This window comes from Cricetulus griseus, unplaced genomic scaffold (genome assembly GCF_003668045.3).
Source record: "Cricetulus griseus strain 17A/GY unplaced genomic scaffold, alternate assembly CriGri-PICRH-1.0 unplaced_scaffold_2, whole genome shotgun sequence".
NCBI classification, from domain to species: Eukaryota; Metazoa; Chordata; class Mammalia; order Rodentia; family Cricetidae; genus Cricetulus; species Cricetulus griseus.
Window position 1 is genome coordinate 3,569,464 of NW_023276919.1, and position 25,625 is coordinate 3,595,088.

Consider the following 25,625-nt stretch of genomic DNA (forward strand, 5'->3'; position numbering starts at 1 on the left):
TCACTTTCTTTCTGGATTTTTGAAGTAGCATCCTCAGTGGTCTCCCTACTTCTTAAACTTGGATTTTTATATTCTTCAATTTGTTCTAAATCTTTTCTCCACTGTCTTCCTCAACTCTTCTGCACATTGTTTTCTTGTCATTCTTGTATGAACATGCTATTTTATTTCTTATTTCTTACTTTATTTCTTCATTGATTACAGTAGGTTAGAATAATAAATACCTTCGACTTTACCTGATGTCTTAACTTTTAGGTTTCCAAGGTCTCAAACACTAAAAGCTATTTCTTATTACTCTGTACTTTTTCAGATAATAAATGAATCTTCAACACTGCTTTTTTCTTACTGAGAACCTAATAACACTGCAGTGGGCTAGTGTTAATTTGTCCTTGGAATTCATAGTGCTAGAAGGATTTATAGTGACTCACACATACAGCTTTGTCCATGTAACGAAGTTGTCACTGCCTAAGGCACAGGGCCGTTTTGTCAAGACATTGTTGAGGAGTCAAGAGATCATTCTCGATCCAAAGGGCAGGCTAACTCACAAGAAGAAAGTGGATGAGAACTTGGAGAAAAATCTCAGTAAGGATTTTAATTTTGTTATTTCAGTTAATTACTTAGATTTGGAAATCTAGAACCCTAGTTTGCCAATAAATAGGAAATGTGAAGCAAATGCTTGGCAAACCTTGACTTAAATAAATTCCAATTTGAACAACATAGGAAGAAAATCTATCATTTTTAATAGTATGTGGTTATAAATTTTTAGCAAGCTATATAAAGAAGTAATTCAATTTACAGAGGTGAAAGGAAAGTCACCCCAAAATTTTTAATTCAGTTGCTTTTTGTTGGAAGCATGGCTTTCTTTTAAAAGGATAACCATTGAAAAACTTTCTGTTTTTTTATACCTTTATACCTCTACCTTTGATGCACCTTTGGATGTTGGTGCCCCTGGGCAACCTCAAGTAATCTGGTTATCAGTGTATGCTTTGTTTCCCTCAGTAAGGCTTCTGGGCACCATCTAAAACAGTAACTTTCAACTATGGATACAGTTTAAAATCATATTGGCAATGTATAAGAAATATGCTTATCTAGGAACTATCCCAGAGATTTTAGTTTGATATAGAGGAAGCCTGAACTATACATTTCCTAAAATCTATGTAGAAGAATTTCACATGTAATGACAGAGTGTTTGTGGTATAACCCTTTAATTGACATTTTCCAAATAAAGATTCAACTACCTTTTAAAGGCTACCCATCCCAATGAAAACCAGATGTGCCCTACATCACCAGTAGCCAGCTGTTTGCATCTGCTATGATGTCAACTCCTAGAGGTTCTTAGAATCTATTCATAATAGACCACACAGCAGACACAGTGCTGATTCCATCTTTAATTTCATAGAGGACTGTGTGCCCAGTGGTTCCTTGTAAGTTGGGATCTTACAATGAGAAAATCACTGCTGGAAATACATACATGAAATTCAATTATGCATTTTTTTTCAAGACAGGGTTTCTCTGTGTAGCTTTAGAGCCTATCCCGGCACTAACTCTGGAGACCAGGCTGGCCTTAAACTCACAGAGATCAGCCTGCTTCTGCCTCTCAAGTGCTGAGATTAAGAGCATGTGCCAACAAAATCTGGCTCTTTCAGTTTTTAATATCATTCTTCTGTAACAGAACCAAACGTAGGAATTTGTGATGAGATGACAGTTGTTGCTTCTGTATAGTTTCCAGAAAAATACCTACTTTGAAAACACAAAGATATGTATCTATAAATCTCAAAGATTCATAGGTTGCTTCCCAATGGGTCATTGGCATTTATCAGGAGTCTAAAAATGTCACAGATAATCTTTTGTCTATTTTATACATTGTACTACTTCACTACTGAATTTTTTGTTAAACTATAACTAACATGGAACTAAATTCAGGAGAAGTGATTGGAAACAAAAACTCAGTTTTTACAAGATGAAATAGTAGTGTATGTCTTTCTTTGCTAGAAGTCAAGAGAAATGAATTCTTTTAGCCTGCTGAAAAGGCTGTAAAATATTGGACTCAATTCTATATTGAAGAAGAATGCATATTATTACATAGAAATTCTGTTGAATTATGGAGAAATGACTTAAGTTTTTGCCACAGTGGCTTTACCACTTTATGTTTGTACCAGTAACACTCAAAGACTAATTTATCTGCTTCAGCAACAACATTTAATTTCTGTATTTTTTATTTTGCACTCTTTTTCTTTCTCCTTCTCTTCCTCTTTTGTTCGTTCTTTCATTCCTTCTTTCTTTCTTTTCCTTTCTTTTCTTCCTTCCTTCCTTCCTTCCTTCCTTCCTTCCTTCCTTCCTTCCTTCTTTTCTTCCTCCCTCCCTCCATCCCTGTCTCCCTCTCTGTCTCTCTACCTCCCTCCCTCTCTGTCTCTCTCTCTTTCTTTCTTGGCTTTTTGGAAACAGGGTTTCCCTGTGGCTTTGGAGGTTGTCCTGGAACTAGCTGTGTTAGACAATGCTTGTATCGAACTCACAGAGATCTGCCTCCTAATTGCTGGGACTAAAGACATGCACCACCACCACCTAGCTGCATTATTTATTTTTATAACACTCACCTTAATGATTATGAAGTGACATGTATTTTTCTGGTTCTGGGGTTCAAATCCCAAGCATTTGTTCATGACAGGGAAGCACTCTACCATTGATCTGTAACTCCAGCCCTTAAATAAATATGTTTTTAAATTTGTTTTTCTATCTTTTTTGTGGGTGGCACTTCTATGATGTATGTTTATAGATTTGGAGACAACTTTCAATAATCTGTATTCTCTTTCTAGCATGTGGGTACCTGGGATCAAATTCAGATAGTGTGGGTGGACACCAAGCCCTATTACCTACAGAACTACATATTTTGCTGGCCACTGTTTGTCTTTTGTTTTCACATTTCTCATAAAGAGTGATGTTAAGAATGTGTTCATTGGCTATTTTTATAGCTGCTGTAGCGAAGTGTGTGTTTAAGAATTTTGCCAATCATTAATTAGGTTTTTGTTTTTGAATTATAGAAAAATTCCCAATACTAGATATTACCACTGAAATGACACATGATTTATGCTTTTCTCCTGATATATATTTATTTTGTTGATAGTATCATTTGATGCACAACTAAAGAAGCCTTTTAATGTGCCCTTTTAAGATTACTCCTTGCTTATCTCAATCCATTATCTCTCTTCTTCCTCAATATATACTTCTAAATCTCATCTTCCTGTCTCTGCCATCTTCTCTCACACGTCTCAATCCATACTCCCCATGACCTGTGTTTTTTGTACTCAATTCTTATTTGTTTCTTCTGATGCATACAATTGCCCTCTAAGACCTCCTGTTCTTCTTTAAAGCCTCATTTCTTTCATAGTTTTACCCATTGGTCTGAAAGCTTTCAGTGAGCACAGTAATACAAGCCATTATCAATCATTGAGCTTGGATAGTTTGTAAAACTTTTGCTCCATGCTTTGTTCTGCATAGTCATAAGCCCTATTTATCTGTGTGAAGATACTGAGTGAAGTAAAACTGAAGTGGGTTTGATTTTCAGGATTCTGTAGACACTGTCCTTTATGCAGTGCTTCCTTGGTATATATTTTGCCAGTGCAAATTATCATGGAGGGTGATGTAAAGGAAACAAACTGTTCCCATACTGTGGTCATCGATGAGCTGCCATTAAGTAGAGTATGATAGGACTGACCTTGAAGGAGTAATGAACCAGAGACCTTCACTCAATTCTCCTTAGAGAGTAACATTTGAAGAGGGCTGCATTATTATTTGCACTATAGTTTTGATAATAACATGAGCAAAACAATTGCAATGGAAATTGTTCATACTATGAAATATACAAAACACAGAACCACTGTTAATACACAAAAGCAACTAAGGGCTTTAAAACCTGCCAGAAACTCAATCAATCAATATAGGTATTACTCATTTTGAATAGTAAATTCATTAAAATATACTTATATACACACTAAATATAAAAAACCACAAAGAAGTGATCTATGCACAAATCATCTTTTTGGATTCATGTCATTACTGTTTTTTAAAATTCTTTCCCACAAATCCTATGAAGTGAAAGTTTTAAATTCTTTAATAAGCTTTATTTAAATAACATTTACACTTAGTGTATCATTTCTTCTTTCTTGGCCCGGAAAGGTGCTCTACTTTCCTGTCACATTTCTTATGAAGCAGATGTTTGAAAATATCACACTTCCTTTTCAACAAAAAATGAGAAAGCTCCCTGAGTTCCATGAAGCAGGAGTGAGTATCTGGAGATTTGATATACTGACTTTCAGGCAGGTTCTCTTTTACCAACCCGGATTCCGTCTTGGCCTCTGGACCATAACTTTCCTGCTTTTGTATTCACTGATGTAGTGCCTAGGGAAAATCTCCTGAAAATAGCTTTTTGTTTAACATGGAAGCCTTCTGAAAGACAAAACATTCACATTTTTATATATTGTTGTTTCCACTCCCCAGAAATCATTTTTCCATATTTTCTACATTCTCTTAACCTTTTTAAAATGGTGTATGACATTTTCGAGATCAGAGGTTAAGGGTCATATTATTCTAGGGAACCAGTCTACAAAATGATGCTCATGGCAGTGCAAAAAAGTAGGCAAAAGTAATGAAAATTGCTGTGAGGTTGTCCAGCCCCAGAGAAAGGTATTTTATATTTTTCTTAACCAAATATTTGGAACTCGTTTATGGGAGAATTATAAAAATAAATGGAACCCTTTCCTAATAACCTAAGATATCTAGATCTTTTAGCTAAAATGAAGTATCTTATTGAATTGAAATCTTCAAAATTCTCTTAAGATCGTTATTCCCTCGGCAATGATTCCCATTCTAGGTCCTATGTTTGATTCTTGATTATCTTACTGCTTTGTTTAGCAGAGACTCATTTCCTGTGGGATCTCTGTAGAGTTTAGTAAAGAACAAAATTCAACCCATTATAGCAAGTAATATGACATATTTCCAGTAGCAGTGTCTAAACTGTTCACATAATTTGGCAGAAGAAAAATCTTCTTTTTCCATCTAATACCTGTAAACTATCCTTTGTGAATGTCTGTTATAGACTACTCCTCTTTGTATTCAGTTTTCTTGAAATTTTAGAACTTTGTAAATGAATAAATTTGTAAGATATTTCAATACGATGAGTAACCCATGACTCACAATTCTAAAAGATATTCCTGATTAACCCTGTTTACATATAATTTGCCAGGAAGTTTCTGGAGATAAGAACAAATATTTTTATGATTATCAGTGATGAACCAGTAAAAGTGCCTTGTTTTGGAGGTTATATTTCAAATACCACTATTTAGTTAAAAGTCCTTATTTAAGACTATATTATTTCACAGTTTTACTATTGTTTTCATACATAAGTCTGAATTGATTCAATTTGAGTTAATCAGTACAAATTGTATTAGTTTCCCTTAGTTAATGTATTTGTCTTATGCTTATCTTTTCATCCACTCACCTATTTAAATGATTAGGCAGTAAATATTTCCTGGACTTTCTCTGTCACTTCATAATTTAAATATTGTGAAATACAATGATGAATCAAGCATTATACCTGAACCCAGGTGGCACATAGGGAAGATATCCTTATTCTCTTTGTTGTCTTCCTGATTCTGTGTCATCTTAGAAAATCTTGTGTTTCTTTCACCTTTTCCCAAACCTTAGTGTATCTTTTGAACTAGAATGAGCATGGAAATCAGCAGATTTGAGGACACCCCATAACCTGTTGAAGACTTTTTTTCGGTTCCTTAATATGTAGCATAATTGTGTTTTGGATCTCTTTTAAATGTTGCAGATATCATTTTTGTATACTACTTCTTTGCCCACATTTTCAATGTTAGTTTTTGCTGTGGCAACCAGCTCCAGGCCTCAGGGCAACTCATTTAAACTGCAACATATACCTCTACTTTTTGACAAATGATTGTTGCCCAGTAAAATTTGTATTTCATATCAGATACTCTTTTGAACATGTGTGCACCAAATACTGTATAGTATACACTTATGCTAATTAAATTTGTGATTTGTGTAAATTCAGATTTAACTCGGTGTTTTCTCTTTTCCTTTTTAAAGTTGGGCAAACTTAATTGAAAGCTCTCAGTTTGAATTACTATTCAGCAGAGGAAACCTCTGGCTATTGGAGGTAACGGTCCATTAGACAGACTAGCTGCTATTGTCACAGTGTTTTCATTCACCTAACACTTCTTTTAACTGTGATGCTGGGATCAAACCCAATGTTTCATATGTGCTAAACAAGCACTTTACCAATTCTGATATGTCCTTAGTTAGTTGGGTGATTCTGTGACAAATCTTTTGTATCTTCTTAATGGACTTTTGTCCCACCAAGGATTAAACAGTTTTCCATGACTATGAATTAACTGTTTAAAAAATCTAGTTAGAAGGCAGATTTGAGGATATACCCAAACAATCCCAGCATTTGAAAGGTAAGAGAATTAGGAGTTCAAAAGCACCGTGGCTGCATACCTAGTATAAGTCACTTTGGATTCTAAAGTATACTCCTGAAAAAATAACAAGAACATCTTGATTGACATTTTTACCTTGTCTGGATTTCCCCAGTCCTCCACCATAGGTTTTGGGGTTCTCAATCTATATGCCCATTGTTATTCTCTCTGCTCTACTTTTAGAAGAAATGCAGGCTAAGCACATTCTTTTCCATTATTATATTAAGTTATGGGTACTATGTCCAGTTGTATTGCAAAGTTAGACTGAAATTATAACCCTAATAGAGTAGCAGGCTCTTTGGGGTATTTTGAGTCTTGAATTGTCCCTTGTTCATTTTTGGCATTTAAGCATATATATGGATGTCTTATGGAAGGGATTGATGAAAGAAAATGATTGACAGACATAATTGAGAGAATATTCACATTGGGGTTTCAAATATACCAAGTGAAGTGTCTGAAAAGAAATTAATCATGAGAATAACACAAATTATTGCATATATTTTAACACAAACTTTCACTAAAATTCAGTCTATTTTTCAGATCAATCATTTTAACTTTAATATAGAAAATAAAAATGAAAACTTTTATAACATTAGATAGTTTGATTCATTTATAAAATACAAAAATAAAAGCCCATGTTATTAACAAACAAAGAAAAGCAAGGGATAACTCTTTTGCTTTTACTTTTCTTTTGAAGGTAGGCTTCTCTGTATAGCTTTGGAGCCTGTCCTGGCATTTGTATCCTACCTTTCTGCTATCTGTTTATCATCTACATTTGCTTAGGGGGTATTTCTTCAAATAGTAGAAATGATATACTGTCTTATCAAATGAAATTCTGGGATACATAGGCTATATTTGAGACTTACATAATACCATATGTAGAGATGAAAGATTCATTTGAACATTCAAAGCCTTAATCTTATAAAATATTAGGCAAGAAAAAATTAAGAATCCTTACATCATATCTTTCTCTCCCAAGGAATACCTTAAATTCAGAAGCAATAAAGGCAAAAGGACAAAAAGCAATGACATTGTTTATATTAAAATTTAACTTTTACATGGAAAAGAGTTACCATAATTTGTCATTAATAAAATTACAAGTCAATAAGCAAGATTGGAGATAGCATGAGCCAAAAGTTTAATACCAGTAATCTATACATTATCCTAATGAAAAAGCAACAATGGAGAAAAGGGTGGAAAAAAAGAGGGCAACTGACTATGGCATACTTTTCACCATTATTTGTTCATTTCCTCTGTTAAGACAATTATGGTTTTCCACAAAAATGAGCTTAGACATTGTTGTATCATTTGGGTCTACGAAAGTTATAATTCACAGAGAGAAGCTTTAAGACAGAGGTTTCCAATCTTTTGACATTGCAGTATGATATTATCCACAAATGTGTTGGGCTGTACTCATAAGTATCCTGAGACACGTGTAATCTGTGAGATGGAGGCTGGGTATAACTGTTATAAGACTTCCTTTTGGATTAGTCATGTTATATTCATCTTATTCCAAAGCAACTAGCAATACTCCAGTAATTGCTGGATGAATTATCCCAGAAGGAACCACAGTGGGGAGGAAAAACCAATTTCATATTAAACCAGTGAATTGGAGGTGCTTTTCACACGGTCATATTCAGTTTACACTGCTATAAAACCCCACAGAATTAGCATTTTTCAAACAACAGAAATCTTGCCTCTTAAAGTTCCAGAAGCTAAGTCAAAGATCAAAAACCCAACAGATTTGGTGAGTGATATCTCTGTTGTTCATAAACAATATTTTGTTGCTCCATTATGGGATGATAGAAAGGTGAGATAAACCACCCCAGACTCTTTTATGAGGAAATTAACTCAAGTTATCAATCTTCTGTTCTCATGATGCATTAATCTCTTAGATATCTCCATTTTTAACTTTTCTGCAATAGAGATTGAATTTCACCCTATATGTTTAACCTAATTTATCCTGACTCTTACAAATACATAGCAGAATGTGGTACTGATTGTTACTAATTGGATCTTGGGGATGAAGGAAATAGGGCAAAGCTTCAGGGTTGGTGAGAAATATCTTTTAAAGAGAAACCATAAGTTAAACTTGAGACCAGAAAAATTTAAGTATCTTAATATTTCTGGAGAAGACTGACTATTCTAAATTGAAAACCCTAGAAGGTTTAGGTGTCTAATGAGGGCTACTTTTGTTTTCAATGTGGTACTTTCCTCCTTCATCCTCTGAATGGTGAAATCCGTATCATGAGGAAGGCTTGGTTCCTTGATATATAGAGGTGTTGAATGAATTAATCTGAAGTTACATGTCTCAGGATTTCTGGAGTGTGACATGACAAATTTCCCCTGATCATGTACTTTATTCATTTTTGTTATTAACTGGAAAAAATAGCCTAATTACAGTAAGGAAGATTTCTTTTTCTAGCCATCAGACATGAGAGTTTATCTCTACTGTTTTCAAGTACTTTGATCCTCTTGTGTATAGTTGTCTGTATCAGAAATTTTTAATTATGCTAAAAATATTACCTGGGAAGTATTATTTTCACAATAGCCTAAGTTGCTGTATGGTTGTTTTCGTTTACTTGTGAAACCGTAGGTTAATTTTTTTCACTGTTCTTGATTTCAATTTTATCATCTGTAAAACATTTAATGAAATGAGTAATTAAAGGGTGTTTGTAAAGCATACAAAGATATGAGAATTATTAAGGTTTTCAAAAAAAGTACTTGGTATTTAATAAGCATCCAGTAGGTGTTGTGAATTATTAAACTTTAATAGATAACTATTCTTTCTATGGACATTTTCTCACACAGATGAATAAAAGGGTTTTGCTATGTTTTAGTCACCAGGACACCCGTTGTTTCTTTGGAAGTTAGAAACCAAAAGTTAGGTCTCAGAAAGGCAGACACCGTGGCATTTTTTTATCTAATAAATTAGCCACTAAGAAACACACTTTTGTGAAGGCTTTAATATGAAAATTGGGATGAGAATCAACTCACCACTTTTTTTTCTGAAACTCTTATGTCACTCATTGATACAGAATGGTGAAAGTGGCAAGGCTCTTCAAGAGTGCTAGTCCCAATACCTGGTGTAACTCGTAGAGTATTTAAACCTAAATTACTTAAGACAGAACCAGTTTCTGAATCCTCATTGAAGGAGTGCTAGAAATATCCTTCTAGGAAACTCACACTGACTAGAGTTTCAGGACATGGTGATGACTAGGATTTTACATATCTCTCAAAGTATTGTATTAAAGACTTCATGCTCAGATGAAGGTGGTATTGGATGAAACTTCTAGCATATGGAAGTAAGATCATCAAGTCAGAGGGGACATAGCCTCTAGGGAGGTATTGTGTCCCTGGCCCCTCCTCTTTTGATCTGTATTTCCTAGTTGCCAGAAAATGAGCTGTTTTACGCTGCTTCATATTTCTGCCCTGATATGCTGTCTCATTACAAGCCAGTAAACAACGATCCTAAGGCCACTGAAACATGGTCCTAAATAAAGATTTTTCTACTTTAAGTTGCTTTTTCTCAAGAATTTTATCACAAGATTGGTATATGTTACTAGAATTATGTGTTCTGAGAAATGTATTGTTTGATGATTCTGTCATTGTGAGAACATTATAAAGAACACTTAATACAAATTGAGATTGCTATGATGTCCCCAAGTGTCCCAATGTGATGGGACTAGCTAAAAGTTGATGGCATACAATTTAGCAGATGTCTTTTGTAGATCATGACTTTGCAGCTCAAGTGGTATTCCTGCAAAAGTAAGTCAAATTGTGTAGGTTGTATGCAGGCAGAGTGCTTTAGAATCAGTGCTGTAGTTGTCAAGGAAAGTTGAAATCTCTTTTGCTGCAATACTCGATGCAGGTGATGAAAACAATTATCACTATTCCTGGAGAGTAATTGTTGTTTTTAAGGTTGTAGGAAATAACACTTGGCTTCAATACAAAATGCCTGAAATTTAATTCTTTTGCTTAGTGCTTGTATTTGAATACACTCCAGCCTGTTACTGTTGTTGAGTCAGAGTCAACATTGTTTTTACCTATCATAGTTTATGACCTGTCAGTAAGTAGAAACATGTAGAATGGCAAGCCATCTAGAATTAACCACTTTGATGCAATATTTTCTGGAAAAGCAAACAATCTACAGGAGTTGCCATACTTGTTTCATAATACACTTTTTTTTTATTTTATCAGAAGAAGCAGGTGGTATTCAGTTTAATACAAGCACATTCATCCTTAGCAAACATTCTCCTCTCTGGTGGGAGTAATTCAGAGTTGAGTTTAGCTTAACCACAACTGACACAAGCTAATATGATGGGGTATAATCAGAAGCTTCTTTTTCCCCAGCTTGTAGATAATTGGAAGTATGGGCTATTTGTTTGCAGTCCTAATGTTTCTTCCTTCCTTCAGTTTAGGAGTATTTTAACTGCCTTGTTTAGGACTCAGAAAATTATTATATAGCTGTCTAAATAATTTATTCTTAGGATAAATAATAAAAATATACTTATTAGGAGAAGCAAGATGATATTAACACAATTATGATAACTTGTCTGTTCCTGTTTTTATAGTGAAGACTAGATCATATGAATTGAAAATCTGTGTTTTTCCCCCTTTGTGAATTTTTTTTGTGTTGAAGAGTTAATCATTTTTTTCCTTTGTTATGTGAATGACATCATAAAGAATGCTTCTCTTGGCAGGCTTATAGACTTGACTCTGGGAGTCTGGGCTTTTGAATCTAGACTTGAATTAGGAATCTTTGGATTTGTTTTTAAATTCAGTCCATATCCATGGTTCTTCACAGCAGAAACTCTCTTTCTTCCAACATTCTGTTGTTGAAAACAATCCTTTAATGGGAATAATGAATGGCATCATGGAAGCTTTCTGAGTCTTAGTTTCTGTATCTGGATAAAAGGCTAGATGAAAGTCTCCAGTATGCTGGCACACTGATACTGTCATCTCTCTCAAGCACACAGCAGATTGTATTCCCTTTTTGTATCACGTTTGGCCATCAGAAGAAGCCTATGTTTACCTGGGTTATTCAATTGCTGTACTTACTAGAGTATTATGACAAAATATTTTCTAAAAAACTGCATTAATATAATTAGTATTAGGGTAGGGAATAGAAATCAGTGGCAGAGAACTTACTTAGCATGTGTAAGATCCGGTATTTGATTACCAGGTTTGCGAAAGAAGCAAATGTCAAATGTCTAGTTGGACAGTCATGTATTTAAACTGCTTATTTCTATAGGCAGTCTGTGAAATAAGTTTTGTTTTAACCCCTCTCATCACACCCCTTCAGTGACTTTCGTTTGTCCCTTTGTACAAAGCTGAATTTCTCTTTCTGCTTTGGCCTTTTCTTCTGATTCATTGAGTTGAACACTATAACTATTTCCTTCTGTAGGCATTTGTCCAGGTTCCGCCTTGGATAGGGCTCAGAGTCAATGCATTCTGCTGAGTTTTGTTATTGTTATTGTTGCTCGTAAGAGCTAGGAGGAAAGTGAGAGCAAGTTGCTGAGCAATGAGGTTGATACCATTATTATGTCCAGAATAGTTTGTGCTTAATCTACGACAGTAGCTCAAGTATTAGAGAATTGGACTGGAAAGCACTACCAGTTTCTCCTCTTCTTATCTCCATTGTGTAGCTATTGAATCAATTTCTTGCTTTAGATTTCTATGAGTATGGTTTTGTGTCCAATATTCTGCACTGTATTGCATTTTTCATCAAGGTTTTATCTATTAACATTTTTTTATTATTTACTGTTCTGTAAGATTGTCAAAGAGGCTTGGATTAGAAACCTGGTGGCTTTTTAGTCTCTTCTGACTTTTGCAGTCTATCTCTGTGCATATGTTTCTGTATAATATACAGATAATAAAACTTTCGTTATATTGTGGAGAAGTTTAAAGGAGATTCTATCCATGAAAATATGTAATATATTAGATATTATTAGATGAACATTTCTGTCCTTCCTCCTTTCACCTTTCTCCTTCCTCTCTGTAATTTTTAGTCATGTCACAAAAGTACTATAGGCATGTGTTTGTAGTTCCATAAAAATACATATCTTCATAGAAATAGGAAGCCTTTCTTCAACATATATTTTCTGAATACTTGTGAAAACTTGTCAAGCTGTGCAAATAAAACTAGATCACGTGCACAAATTAGATTGCTAGTAGATTTTACTAATTTGTCCCAATAATACATTAATAGTTTCTTAATGACTTCCCTAAACATGCTAAACATCCATGAATAAATATTTACCTGTATTTTTGTTAGATAATTTTAATTATTTTCTCTTATCTTTGTGCACTAGAGTAAATGGCTGCCTCTCCTTCTACTCCCATTTTTCTCAAGCAAATAACATCTGCCATCAAGCCACTATAAATTGGGCCATTTTTTGATGCTTATTCAGAGCATCCCTCAGTTTTTGCTGAGTCTTTAGTATTTCTCTACTACTTTTCCAGGGAATGTTCTTAGATTTTATTATCTATAACTCCAAATTCTTATCTCTGTTCTACATATTGCTTCAATTTGCAAACACAACCACTTCTTTCAAGCATTCTGAAATGTCCACAATTCTCATTATTTGTGGAATTACAGTTCATTTTTCGTACCAGAAAAATTCAAAAAGCAATGCAATGCACTATATTTGGAAATAAAGAATGCATCACTAATTTTCTATTGAACATGTTCCTGACTCGTTGAAGTGAATATGTGCTTCATTTATAATTTTTCAAATTGTTTTACTTCTGTCTTTGAAGTTACCAAAATTTTGCATCAGGAGAGACTGTCTGTGTACATTACAGAATACAGTGGTGAGAAATCTACTGGCCATGATTGATAGATAGCAAAACACTCTAGACTAGGATAATTAAACACCTGCAATCCCCATACTTGGCCATCAAGTCTGACACATGTTGAACGCCAACCTGGGCCACATAGAGATACACTTTGTTTTAAAAATTAAAACACAGCAAAAATACCCAGAATATTGAGACTGCCTTTTTATAAGTGGTTATAGAACTTCCTAAGTCATTATTCCAAGAATATGCTTTTGGACTGTTTACAAAATTTATGTGAATACTGACCCAAATTCTACTGTGTTAGAATTTGTATTGAGTGATTTAGGATCTTCCTTCCTTCCTTCCGTCCTTTCTTTCTTTCTTTCTTTCTTTCTTTCTTTCTTTCTTTCTTTCTTTTGACAGGGTTTCTCTGTGGCTTTGGAGGTTGTCCTGGATCCAGCTCTGGTTCAACAGACTGGTCTCGAAGTCGCAGAGATCTGCCTGCCTCTGCCTCACTATGGCTGAGTTTAAAGGCGTGTGCCACCAATGCTTAGCTGGAATTTTCTTTTTTAAAGACACGGTTTCCCAGTGCAACATCCCTGAATGTCCTGGAACTTGTTTGGTAGACTAGCCTTACCTCAAATTTGGAGACCTGCCAGCCTCTGTTTCCCAAACACTGGGATTAAAGGTGTGTCCCAGCACACCCAGCTGCCTAAATATTTTTCGTGTTAAGACTGTTTTCTCAAAACAACCTTATTTCTTCTGTTACCCTGTTTTGCAGATTTCTTTTATTTTCCTATTATATATTTCTTGGCCTGACAATATTATCTCAAAATGAGACATTAAGAAGTAGCATATTGAACGTTGCTGTGGTAGTGCTCGGGTGCCATGTTAGGACGAAGGGGATGGAGCACAAGCACTTAAAGCGGCGGGGCGCAGGTGCGGGACTGGGTTGGCCCTGGTGCTGAGGCAGGCCCGTCCCTCCTGCCTCGGTGGATCATGCCCAGGGCGGCAGCAGCAGCGGTGGTCGCCTGGGTGGGGGGAAGTGACTGGGCGGTGCCTGAGCAGAAGATGATGCCTTTCCACTTACAATGCAGGGATCACAACAAAGGCAGCCGCCACAGAGGCACTATGGCATTACCTCTCCTTTCAGCTTAGCAGCCCCCAAGGAGACTGACTGCCTACTCACACAGAAACTCATCGAGACTCTGAAGCCCTTTGGGGTTTTTTTTTTAATAAGAAAAGGAACTGCAGCGCAGGATTTTAATTTTGGGAAAATTAAATAACCTGGTGAAAGAATGGATACGAGAAATCAGTGAAAGCAAGAATCTTCCACAATCTGTAATTGAAAATGTTGGAGGAAAAATTTTTACATTTGGATCTTATAGACTAGGAGTACATACGAAAGGTGCTGATATTGATGCATTGTGTGTTGTACCAAGACATGTTTATCGGAGTGACTTTTTCACTTCACTCTATGATAAATTGAAATTACAAGAAGAAGTAAAAGACTTAAGAGCTGTTGAAGAAGCATTTGTGCCAGTTATTAAACTCTGTTTTGATGGAATAGAGATGGATATTTTGTTTGCATGATTAGCACTGCAGACTATTCTAGAAGATTTGGACCTACGAGATGACAGTCTACTTAAAAACCTAGATATAAGATGCATAAGAAGCCTTAATGGTTGCAGGGTAACCGATGAGATATTACATCTAGTACCAAACATTGACAACTTCAGGTTAACTCTGAGAGCCATCAAACTGTGGGCCAAACGGCACAACATCTATTCCAATATATTAGGTTTCCTCGGTGGTGTTTCCTGGGCAATGCTAGTAGTAAGAACTTACCAGCTTTATCCAAATGCAATAGCACCAACTCTTGTACATAAATTTTTCTTGGTATTTTCTAAATGGGAATGGCCAAATCCAGTGCTATTGAAACAACCTGAAGAATGCAATCTTAATTTGCCTGTGTGGGACCCAAGGGTAAACCCAAGTGATATGTACCATCTTATGCCTATAATTACACCAGCATACCCACAGCAGAACTCCCGTACAATGTGTCCGTTTCAACACGGATGGTCGCGGTTGAGGAGTTTAAACAAGGTCTTGCTATCACTGATGAAATTTTGCTGAGTAAGGCAGAGTGGTCCAAACTTTTTGAAGCTCCAAACTTCTTTCAGAAGTACAAGCATTATATTGTACTTCTAACAAGTGCGCCCACGGAAAAGCAGCGTCTGGAATGGGTGGGCTTGGTGGAATCAAAAATCCGCATCCTGGTTGGAAGCTTGGAGAAGAATGAGTTTATTACACTGGCGTATGTGAACCCCCAGTCATTTCCAGCCCCCAAAGAAAATCTTGACAAGGAAGAATTCCGCACAATATGGGTGATTGGATTAGTGTTTAAAAAAACTGAAAACTCTGAAAATCTCAATGTGGACCTGACCTATGACATTCAGTCTTTCATGGATACAGTTTATAGGCAAGCAATAAACAGCAAAATGTTTGAGTTGGACATGAAGACTGCTGCAATGCATGTGAAAAGAAAACAGCTCCATCAACTGCTGCCCAGTTACGTGCTTCAGAAAAGGAAAAAGCATTCAACAGAAGAGGTCAAGTTAACAGCTCTGAATGACAGCACCCTCGACTTGTCTATGGACAGTGATAACAAGCATGTTTGTCCCTTCACCCACTAGTGCTATGAAGACCAGTCCATTGAACAGTTCTGGCAGCTCTCAGGGCAGAAACAGTCCTGCTCCAGCTGTGACCGCAGCATCTGTGACCAGCATCCAGGATTCTGAGGTTTCTGTGCCACAAGCAAATCCCACTGAAAGCTCAGGGGGTCAATCAAGCGAAAGCATTCCTCAAACTGCCACACAGCCAGCCATTTCTCCACCACCAAAGCCTACAGTCTCCAGAGTTGTCTCCTCAACGCGTCTGGTAAACCCATCACCTAGACCTTCAGAAAATGCAGCAACAAAAGTACCTAATCCTATAGCAGGAGTCAAGAGAACATCCTCACCCCATAAGGAAGAAAGTCCTAAGAAAACCAAAACAGACGAGGATGAAACAAGTGAAGATGTTAACTGTCTTGATTTGAGTGGACATGATAAAACAGAAACAAAGGAACAAGTTGATATGGAGACGAGTGCGATTCAATCAGAAACTCTTCCGGCATCGGCTTCTCTGTTGGCCTCTCAGAAAACATCCAGTACAGACCTTTCTGATATCCCTGCTCTCCCAGCAAATCCTATTCCTGTTATCAAGAATTCAATAAAACTGAGACTGAATCGGTAAAACCACCTCAGGGTCCATAAACAGTATCTTCCAACTCAACCTGTAGTCTTCAGATGCTTAAAAAAAAGAAAAAAGAAAAAAAAACAAGGAGAATGGAGGGTACAAGACTAGACATGACTGACAATGGATTTAGGGTTTGGTGACCTCCCTTACTTGGGTTCATCAGCACTTGCTCAGAGGTCCAGGTTAGTATGCAAAGCCAGGAGTACTATTATTACTGTGTTAGCAACAGTTGCATTAACTATTTCAGAAAAAAATTACTGCCTTTAAGAAGGAAGAAAAACAAAACCCTCAAGCTGTGTTTGTATCCATAATTGACATCCGGATTGGGTTTATGTGTGCACTGTTTGGAAAATTTGCAATACAAACTGGCATAAGAACTCCTTATTCTGATGAGGCACTTTTATGTATTTTTTTATTAGAAATTAGAACTAATTTTAGATTTTCAGCTTAATGGATTTTCATTTTTTCCCAAAGAATTTTCTTTACAATTAGTCCTTAAATTGGCTACTTTGTGCTATGGTGTACTGCTCTGCCTCAGAGAGGACAAGAGAGACCCTAGCTCCGTCATGAAGAGGCATTGTGACCCTTAGGGTAAATTGTCAATGCTAAGGTACACTTTGGACACTGAAAAAAAATTAGGAGACATTTGGCTTTGATGGGGTTATGATTAACAAATATATATTCCTTTTATTTATAGAGGTGTTTTATAGTGCATACAGATCAGCAGTCTGCCAACAGTTTGTTCCTTGAGCTTTCTGGAACTCTGTTTTGCCTTCAGTTTCTTCTCTTCAAAACAACGAAAGCGCTTCCTACTCCCACTTTTGCCTTTCTTTTTCCCCCTTTGCGTTTATACACAAGATAAGGCTTGTTATGCAGAAACCAGAATGCCAGTATTTTCCTAAGCCATGACATAAACTGGTGACCCTTTAGCTACATGGCCCAGAACACTACCTTTGGTCCCATGGCTGGAAATTGAGAATGACTGAAAGCCATATCTGTGAAGCATCTCGCAAGGATTGCCATTTGATCTTTAAGAGGATTTTGTACACTCCACAGAACTCTGTCTTAGACAAATTGATTTGCAATTTTAAAAGTGGACAAAAAGGCATTTTCTTCCAGATTTTTAAAGTAGTTTTTATTTTTAACCAGTTTATCAAAATTTGTCAGTGAATTTTACATACAGAAACATTTTAAAAATCATTTCTAGCAAGCACTTGACTTTTAGTCAGCTCTCCACTTTTGAATTTTTTTGTTCTATCAAAAAATTAGAAACCTCATTTAAAGACAATAATTTCTTATAATTAAGTAGCAGAATTCTCGTCCATCTTTGTGACATCTGAGGGATGCCAGATGTTGATAAACTTATTCTTTGTTAATGTGGATAAAGCAAACCAGTAGCATCAGATCTTTATGTGAGCATGGGTTTTTAAATCCTCTGTCTCGCTGCATTCTATCACACATTTGAGCATTCTCATGTTAAACTGCGAATTCTTAAACTCTTCCCTGCCCTTCTCAATTAATTTCCAAAGTTGGAGAATAGTCTTTGCCCTTAAGCTATGCATTAATTAAGGCTTTCTTTTTACCACTTACATTGTTTATACACAGTATTTCTACTCTCCACCTCTTGCTCTGCAGTCACTTTGCCCTTCCTTCAACCACTTGAGTAAAGAAGACGGTCTGCTAACAGGTGACATGTAACGGTGTCCGTGTGTGTAGCCAGAGTTAGAATGACATCACCAGGCACAGAATTATTCTTGTCATTTTGTTTACACATTGGGGAAAAAATTCAGTTTAAAAAACGTTCCATGTAACTGCATCCAAGTTTCACCAGGCTGGAGACGTGGATATTTTCTGAGTAGTGACTTTTTAATTCTAGTTTTCATAAACTGGAGATCAGACTGTTGCTTTCCCATGATGTAAGTAGTGTCTCATGACTGAAGTTTGCTTTGTTTTATAGTATCTGTACTCCTTGTATTTTTCAAGACCTATTTTGTAAACAGATGATGTATTTCTCCATTGAAAACACAATAAAAAACAAACAGCAAAAAGTAGCATATTAATTATGACCCTTGCTTCATGGAATACACAGTGCTACCTAATTTATTATTCTTAATATGTATCTGATATAACTTAATATTCATCAACTGCTTAGGCACCTAAACACACCTATGATATATTCTGTGCATGCAAAATAAAAATAAACATCAATTAACCCCATTTATCAAACAAGCAAGTAAAATTTTATTCACCATTAACTTATACAACACTTTTGCTTATTTTATTACATGTGCTCTAGATAATGGGTTAAGCTTTAGATACATTAAGTTTTAACTTGTAAAATTTACTGCTATGTCTGTTCAGTCTGTGAGATAATTTTTGATGTGTTAGTGTTTTTTTTTTTTAATTTTATTTTATTTTATTAGTTCTAGTTAGGGAACAAGCTTATTTCAAGTCCCTTCTCCCTCTCCCTCCCCTCACCCCCAAACTTTCTCCCCCACCCCCAGCCCATCCCCCCAACCCCATCCACCCACTACTCCCCAGGCAGGGTAGGGCCCTCAACGGGAGCTCAGCAAAGTCCACCAAGTCTTCCTATGCTGATCCTGGGCCCTTCCCCATGTGTCCAGGGCCAGAGTGTAACCCTTCATATGGGATGGGCTCTCAAAGTCCCTTCTTGCACCAGGGAAAAATACTAATCCACTACCAGAGGCTCCCTGGAGTGCAGAGGCCTCCTTATTGACATCTATGTTCTGGGGTCTGGATCAGTCTTGTACAGGCCTCCTGGACAGCATCTGGGGTCGATGTGCTCTCCCTTGTTCAGGCCAACAGTTCCTGTGGGTTTCTCCATCCTAGTACAGACCCCTTCGTTCTTCATTCCTCCCTCTCTTCAACTAAATTCCCGATTTCGGCTCATTGTATATCTGTGGATGTCTGTCTCTGTTTCCATCAGCCACTGGGTGAGGGCTCTAGGATGGCATAAAGAGAAGTCATCAATCTCATTTTAGGGGGAGGGTTTTTAGGTTATCCTCTCCACCATTGCCTGGATTGTCAGATCGTGTCATCCTTGTAGGTCTCTGGAGATCTCCCTGGTTCCTGATCCCTTCTCGGGCCTACAGTGGCTCCCTCTGATATCGTTTCTCTCATCTTGCTCTCTTTCCTCTATTCTTCCCCCAACTCAATGTTTCTGCCCCTCCATTTCCTCTCCTCTTCTCCTCTTCTCTTGCTCTTATTGTAGCAGCTCCTTCCCCCCCCCACCCTCATGCCCCCAATTAGTTCGGGAGTTCATGCCATTTCCATTCCTGGGGACCATTTAACCCTTAGAGTCCTTCATGTTTCCTAGTTTCTTTGGTGAAGAGCATTATATACTGGTAGTCTTTTGTTCTATGTCTAAAATTCATATATCAGTGAGTACATACCTTGCTTGTCTTTTTGTGACTGGGTTACCTCACTCAGGATGGTTTCCTCTAGTTCCATCCATTTGCCTGCGAATTTCAAGATTCCATTGCTTTTTTCTGCTGAGTAGTACTCCATTGTATAAATGTACCACATTTTCTCAATCCATTCTTCAATAGAGGGGCATCTAGGTTGTTTCCAGGTTCTGGCTATTACAAACAATGCTGCTATGAACATGGTTGAACATATGTCCTTGTTGTAAGTACATGCCCTATTTGGGTATATACCCAAGAGAGGAATGGCTGGATCTTGAGGTACACTGATTCCCATTTTTCTGAGCAACCACCATACTGATTTCCAGAGTGGTCTTACAAGATCGCACTCCCACCAGCAATGGAGGAGTGTTCCTTTTTCTCCACATCCTCTCCAGCATAGATTGTCATTGGTGTTTTTTATTTTAGCCATTCTGACAGGCGTGAGATGGTATCTCAGAGTTGTTTTGAGTTGCATTTCTCTGATGGCCAATGATTTTGAGCACTTTTTTAAGTGTCTTTCAGCCATTTCAGATTCCTCTGTTGAGAATTCCCTATTTAGTTCTGCACCCCACTTTTTAATTTCGTTGTTTGGTGTTTTGGTGGCTAGCTTCTTGAGCTCCTTATATATTTTGGAAATCAGTCCTCTGTCAGATGTGGGATCGGTGAAGATCTTTTCCCATTCTGTGGGTGGTCGTTTTATCCTACTGACTGTTTCCTTTGCCTTGCAGAAGCTTCTCAGTTTCAGGAGGTCCCATTTATTAATTGCAGACCTCAATGTCTGTGCTTCTGGCGTAATGTTCAGGAAGTGGTCTCCTGTGCCAATTTGTTCAAGGGTAGTTCCCACTTTCTCTTCTAGAAGATTCAGTGTGGTTGGATTTATGCTGAGATCTTTGATCCATTTGCACTTAAGTTTTGTGCATGGTGACAGGTATGGATCTATCTGTAATTTTCTGCATGTCCGAATCCAATTGTACCAGCACCATTTGTTGAAGATGCTGTCTTTTTTCCATTGTATAGATTTAGCACCTTTGTCAAAAATAAGGTATCCATAGGTGCGTGGGTCGATATCAGGGTTTTCAATTCGATTCCATTGGTCTATCAGTCTATTTTTGTGCCAATACCAAGCTGTTTTCAGAACTATGGCTCTATAGTAGAGCTTGAAGTCGGGGATGGTGATGCCTCCAGAAGATCCTTTATTGTAAAGAGTTGTTTTGGCTATCCTGGGCTTTTTATTTTTCCATATAAAGTTGAGTATTGTTCTTTCAATGTCTGTGAAAAACTGTGTTGGGATTTTGATGGGGATTGCATTGAATCTGTAGATTGCTTTTGGCAGGATTGCCATTTTTACTATGTTAATTCTACCTATCCATGAGCATGGGAGATCTTTCCATTTTCTGGTATCTTCTTTAATTTCTTTCTTTAAAGTCTCAAAGTTCTTATTGTACAGGTCTTTCACTTTTTTGGTTAGTGTTACCCCCAGGTATTTTATGTTGCTTGTGGATATTGTGAAAGGTGATGTTTCCCTGATTTCTTTCTCATTGGATTTATCATCTGTGTATAGTAGGGCTACTGATTTTTTTGAGTTAATTTTGTATCCTGCTACCTTGCTGAAGGTGTTTATCAGCCGTAGGAGTTCCCTGGTAGAGTTTTTCGGGTCACTAATGTAGACTATCATGTCGTCTGCAAATAGTGAAAGTTTTACTTCATCCTTTCCAATTTGTATCCCTTTGATCCCCTTTTCTTGTCTTATTGCTATAGCCAGAACTTCAAGTACAATATTGAAGAGATATGGAGAGAGTGGACAGCCTTGTCTTGTTCCTGATTTTAGAGGAAACGCTTTGAGTTTCTCTCCATTTACTTTGATGTTGGCTATTGGTTTGGTATATATTGCCTTGATCATGTTTAGATATGTTCCTGTTATTCCTGTTCTCTCCAAGATCTTTATCATGAAGGGATGTTGGATTTTGTCAAAGGCTTTTTCAGCATCTAGTGAGATGATCATGTGGTTTTTCTTTTTAAGTTTGTTTATATAGTGGATTACATTGATGGATTTTCGTATGTTGAACCATCCTTGCATCCCTGGGATAAAGCCTACTTGATCATGGTGGATGATTTTTCTGATATGTTCTTGTATTCGGTTGGCCAATATTTTATTGAGTATTTTAGCATCGATGTTCATGAGGGATATCGGTCTGTAGTTCTCTTTCTTAGTCATATCTTTGTGAGGCTTGGGTATCAAAGTGATTGTAGCCTCATAGAAAGAGTTTGGCAATATCCCATCTGCTTCTATTGTGTGGAACAGTTTGAGGAGTACTGGAATTAGCTCTTGTTTGAATTTCTGGTAGAATTCTGCAGTGAAGCCATCTGGCCCTGGGCTTTTTTTGGTTGGGAGGCTTTTGATTACTGCTTCTATCTCATTAGGGGTTATAGTTCGATTTAAACTGTCTATCTGATCTTGATTTAATTTTGGTAAGTGATATTTATCCAGAAAGTTGTCCATTTCCTTTAGGTTTTCCAATTTTGTGGAATACAGGTTTTCAAAGTATGACCTAAAGATTCTCTGGATTTCCTCAGTGTCCGTTGTTATGTCTCCCTTTTCATTTCTGATTTTGTTAATTAGCATGCTCTCTCTCTGCCTTTTGGTTAGTTTGGCTAGAGGCTTGTCTATCTTGTTGATCTTCTCAAAGAACCAACTCTTTGTTTCATTGATTCTTTGTACTGTTTTCCTAGTTTCTACTTTGTTGATTTCGGCTCTCAGGTTGATTATTTCCTGGCGTCTACTCCTCCTTGGTGAGTTTGCTTCCTCTTGCTCTAAAGCTTTCAGTTGTTCTGTCAATTCTCTAATGTGACTTTCCTCCAGTTTCTTCATGTGAGCACTTAGTGCTATGAACTTCCCTCTTAGCACTGCTTTCAGGGTGTCCCATAAGTTCGGGTATGTTGTGTCTACATTCTCATTAAATTCTAGAAAGTCTTTGATTTCTTTTTTTATTTCTTCCTCAACCAAGGAATGGTGCAATTGGGAGTTATTCATTTTCCACGTAAATGTAGGTTTTCTGCAATTCGTATTGCTGTTGAATTCTAGCTTTAATGCATGGTGGTCTGATAAGATACAGGGGGTTATTTCAATACTTTTGTACCTGTGGAGGTTTGCTTTGCTGCCAACTATGTGGTCAATTTTTGAGAAGGTTCCATGTGGCGCTGAGAAGAAGGTATATTCTTTTGTGTTTGGATGGAATGTTCTATAGATATCTGTTAAACCCAGTTGTGTCATAACTTCTTTCAGATCCTTTGTTTCTTTGTTAAGTTTCTGTCTAGTAGTTCTGTCCAGTGGTATAAGGGGGGTGTTGAAGTCTCCTACTATAAGTGTGTGTGGTTTTATGTGTGGTTTGAGCTTTAGTAATGTTTCTTTTACAAAAGTGGATGCTTTTGTATTAGGGGCATAGATGTTCAGGATTGAGACTTCGTCTTGATGGACTTTTCCTGTGATGAGTATGAAATGCCCTTCTTTATCTCTTTTGATTGCTTTCAGTTTAAAGTCTAATTTGTTAGATATTAGTATTGCTACCCCAGCTTGTTTCTTGAGCCCATTTGATTGGAAAATCTTTTCCCATCCTTTTACTCTGAGGTATCGCCTGTCTTTGAATTTGAGGTGTGTTTCTTGTAAACAGCAGAAGGATGGATTCTGTCTTCGTATCCATTCTGTTAGCCTGTATCTTTTTATGGGTAAGTTAAGACCATTGACATTCAGGGATATTAACGTCCATTGTTCATTGGTTCTTCTTAGTTTTGGATTTATTGTTGGTGGTATCATTGCGTGTGGATTTTGCCCTTCTGTTTCTTTTTGTGTTTGGTGAAATTCGATTAACTACTGACAGTGTTTTTGTGAGTGTAGTTATGTTCGTTGGGTTGGAGTTTTCCTTCCAGAGCCTTCTGTAGTGCTGGATTTGTTGATATGTATTGTTTAAATCTGTTTTTGTCGTGGAATATCTTGTTTTCTCCATCTATAGTGATTGAAAGTTTTGCTGGGTACAGTAGTCTGGGTTGACATCCATGCTCCCTTAGTGCTTGTAGGGTATCTATCCAAGACCTTCTGGCTTTCAGAGTTTCCATTGAGAAGTCGGGTGTGATTCTGATTGGTTTGCCTTTATATGTTACTTGGCCTTTTTCCTTTGCTGCTCTTAATATTTTCTCTTTATTCTGTAGATTTGGTGTTTTGATTATTATGTGTCGGGGCGACTTCTTTTTGTGGTCCAGTCTGTTTGGTGTCCTGTAAGCTTCTTGTACTTTCATAGGCATATCCTTCTGTAGGTTGGGGAAGTTTTCTTCTATGATTTTGTTGAATATGTTTTCTGTACCTTTGAGCAGTATTTCTTCACCTTCTTCTACACCTATTATTCTTAGGTTTGGCCTTTTTACGGTGTCCCATATTTCCTGGATATTTTGTGTTAGGGTTTTGTTGGACTTGAGGTTCTCTTTGGTGGATGAATGTATATCCTCTAGCGAGTCTTCAGTGGCTGAGATTCTCTCTTCCATCTCTTGAATCCTGTTGGATACACTTACATCTTTAGTTCCTGATCGTTTATCCAACCTTTCCATTTCCAACATGGTCTCATTCTGTGTTTTCTTTATTGTGTGTATTTCAGCTTTCATGTTTTGAACTATTTCAAGAGCTTCCTTCACTTGCTTGGATGTTTTTTCTTGGCTTTCTTTGGATTCTTTAAGAGATTTATTTATTTCTTGAATTTTTTGGTTTGTCTTTTCCTCCAATTCATTTAATTTTTTGTTTGTTTTCTCTTCTATTTCTTTAAGGGATTTTCTTGTTTCCTCTTTAAAGGTCTCTATCAACTTGCTGAGATAATTTTTGAGGTCCATCTCATCTTCATGCTCTGTGTTGGGCTTTTCAGCTCTTGCCGGAGTGGAGTCCCTAGGTTCTGGTGGTGTCATGTTGGTCTTTGTGTTGTTGAGTGAAATCTTATTCTGTCTTCTCCCCATATCCTTTTAGTGGGTGCGGGTGGGTTCTCTCTATCTCCTCTTGTGGCCCAGTGGTGTGTGGGGGCTAGGAATTCGATGTCCACAACTCTAGATGATCTCGACGCTCCTGGTGGTCTCCTCGCTAGTTCCTAGTTTCTTGGTCGTTCGGCGGAATGGAAGAGTGGGGTGCTACCAGATTTGGGGCACAGGGAGCTCCTCCCTGCCTGGGCTTGTCTGGCCCAAGCCGGCAGGCTCAGGAGGGGGTGGTGGGATGGGGGTGGTGGGGTGTTCTGGCCTGGAGTCGGGAGCGGGCAGGAGCTCACTCACCTAGTTCCAGGTCAGTCTGGGCGGCGGAATGTAAGAATGGGGTGCTAGCAGATTGGTGGGGCAGGGGGCTCCTCCCTCTCTGGGCGTGTCTGGCCCAAGCCGGCAGGCTCAGGAGGGGGTGGTGGGATGGGGGTGGTGGGGTGTTCTGGTCTGGGGTCGGGAGCGGGCAGGAGCTCACTCACCTAGTTCCAGGTCAGTCTGCGGCGGCGGAATGTAAGAATGGGGTGCTAGCAGATTGGTGGGGCAGGGGGCTCCTCCCTCTCTGGGCGTGTCTGGCCCAAGCCGGCAGGCTCAGGAGGGGGTGGTGGGATGGGGGTGGTGGGGTGTT

General features: G+C 37.5%; 2 pseudogenes; both read left to right on the forward strand.

Moving 5' to 3' along the window:
• The window catches only part of LOC113838169, a 76,067-nt pseudogene extending 61,718 nt beyond the window's left edge, over positions 1-14,349 (forward strand).
• Positions 14,350-14,365: 16 nt separating this feature from the next.
• LOC100768320 lies at positions 14,366-16,655 on the forward strand (annotated as a pseudogene).
• Positions 16,656-25,625: the final 8,970 nt, after the last annotated feature.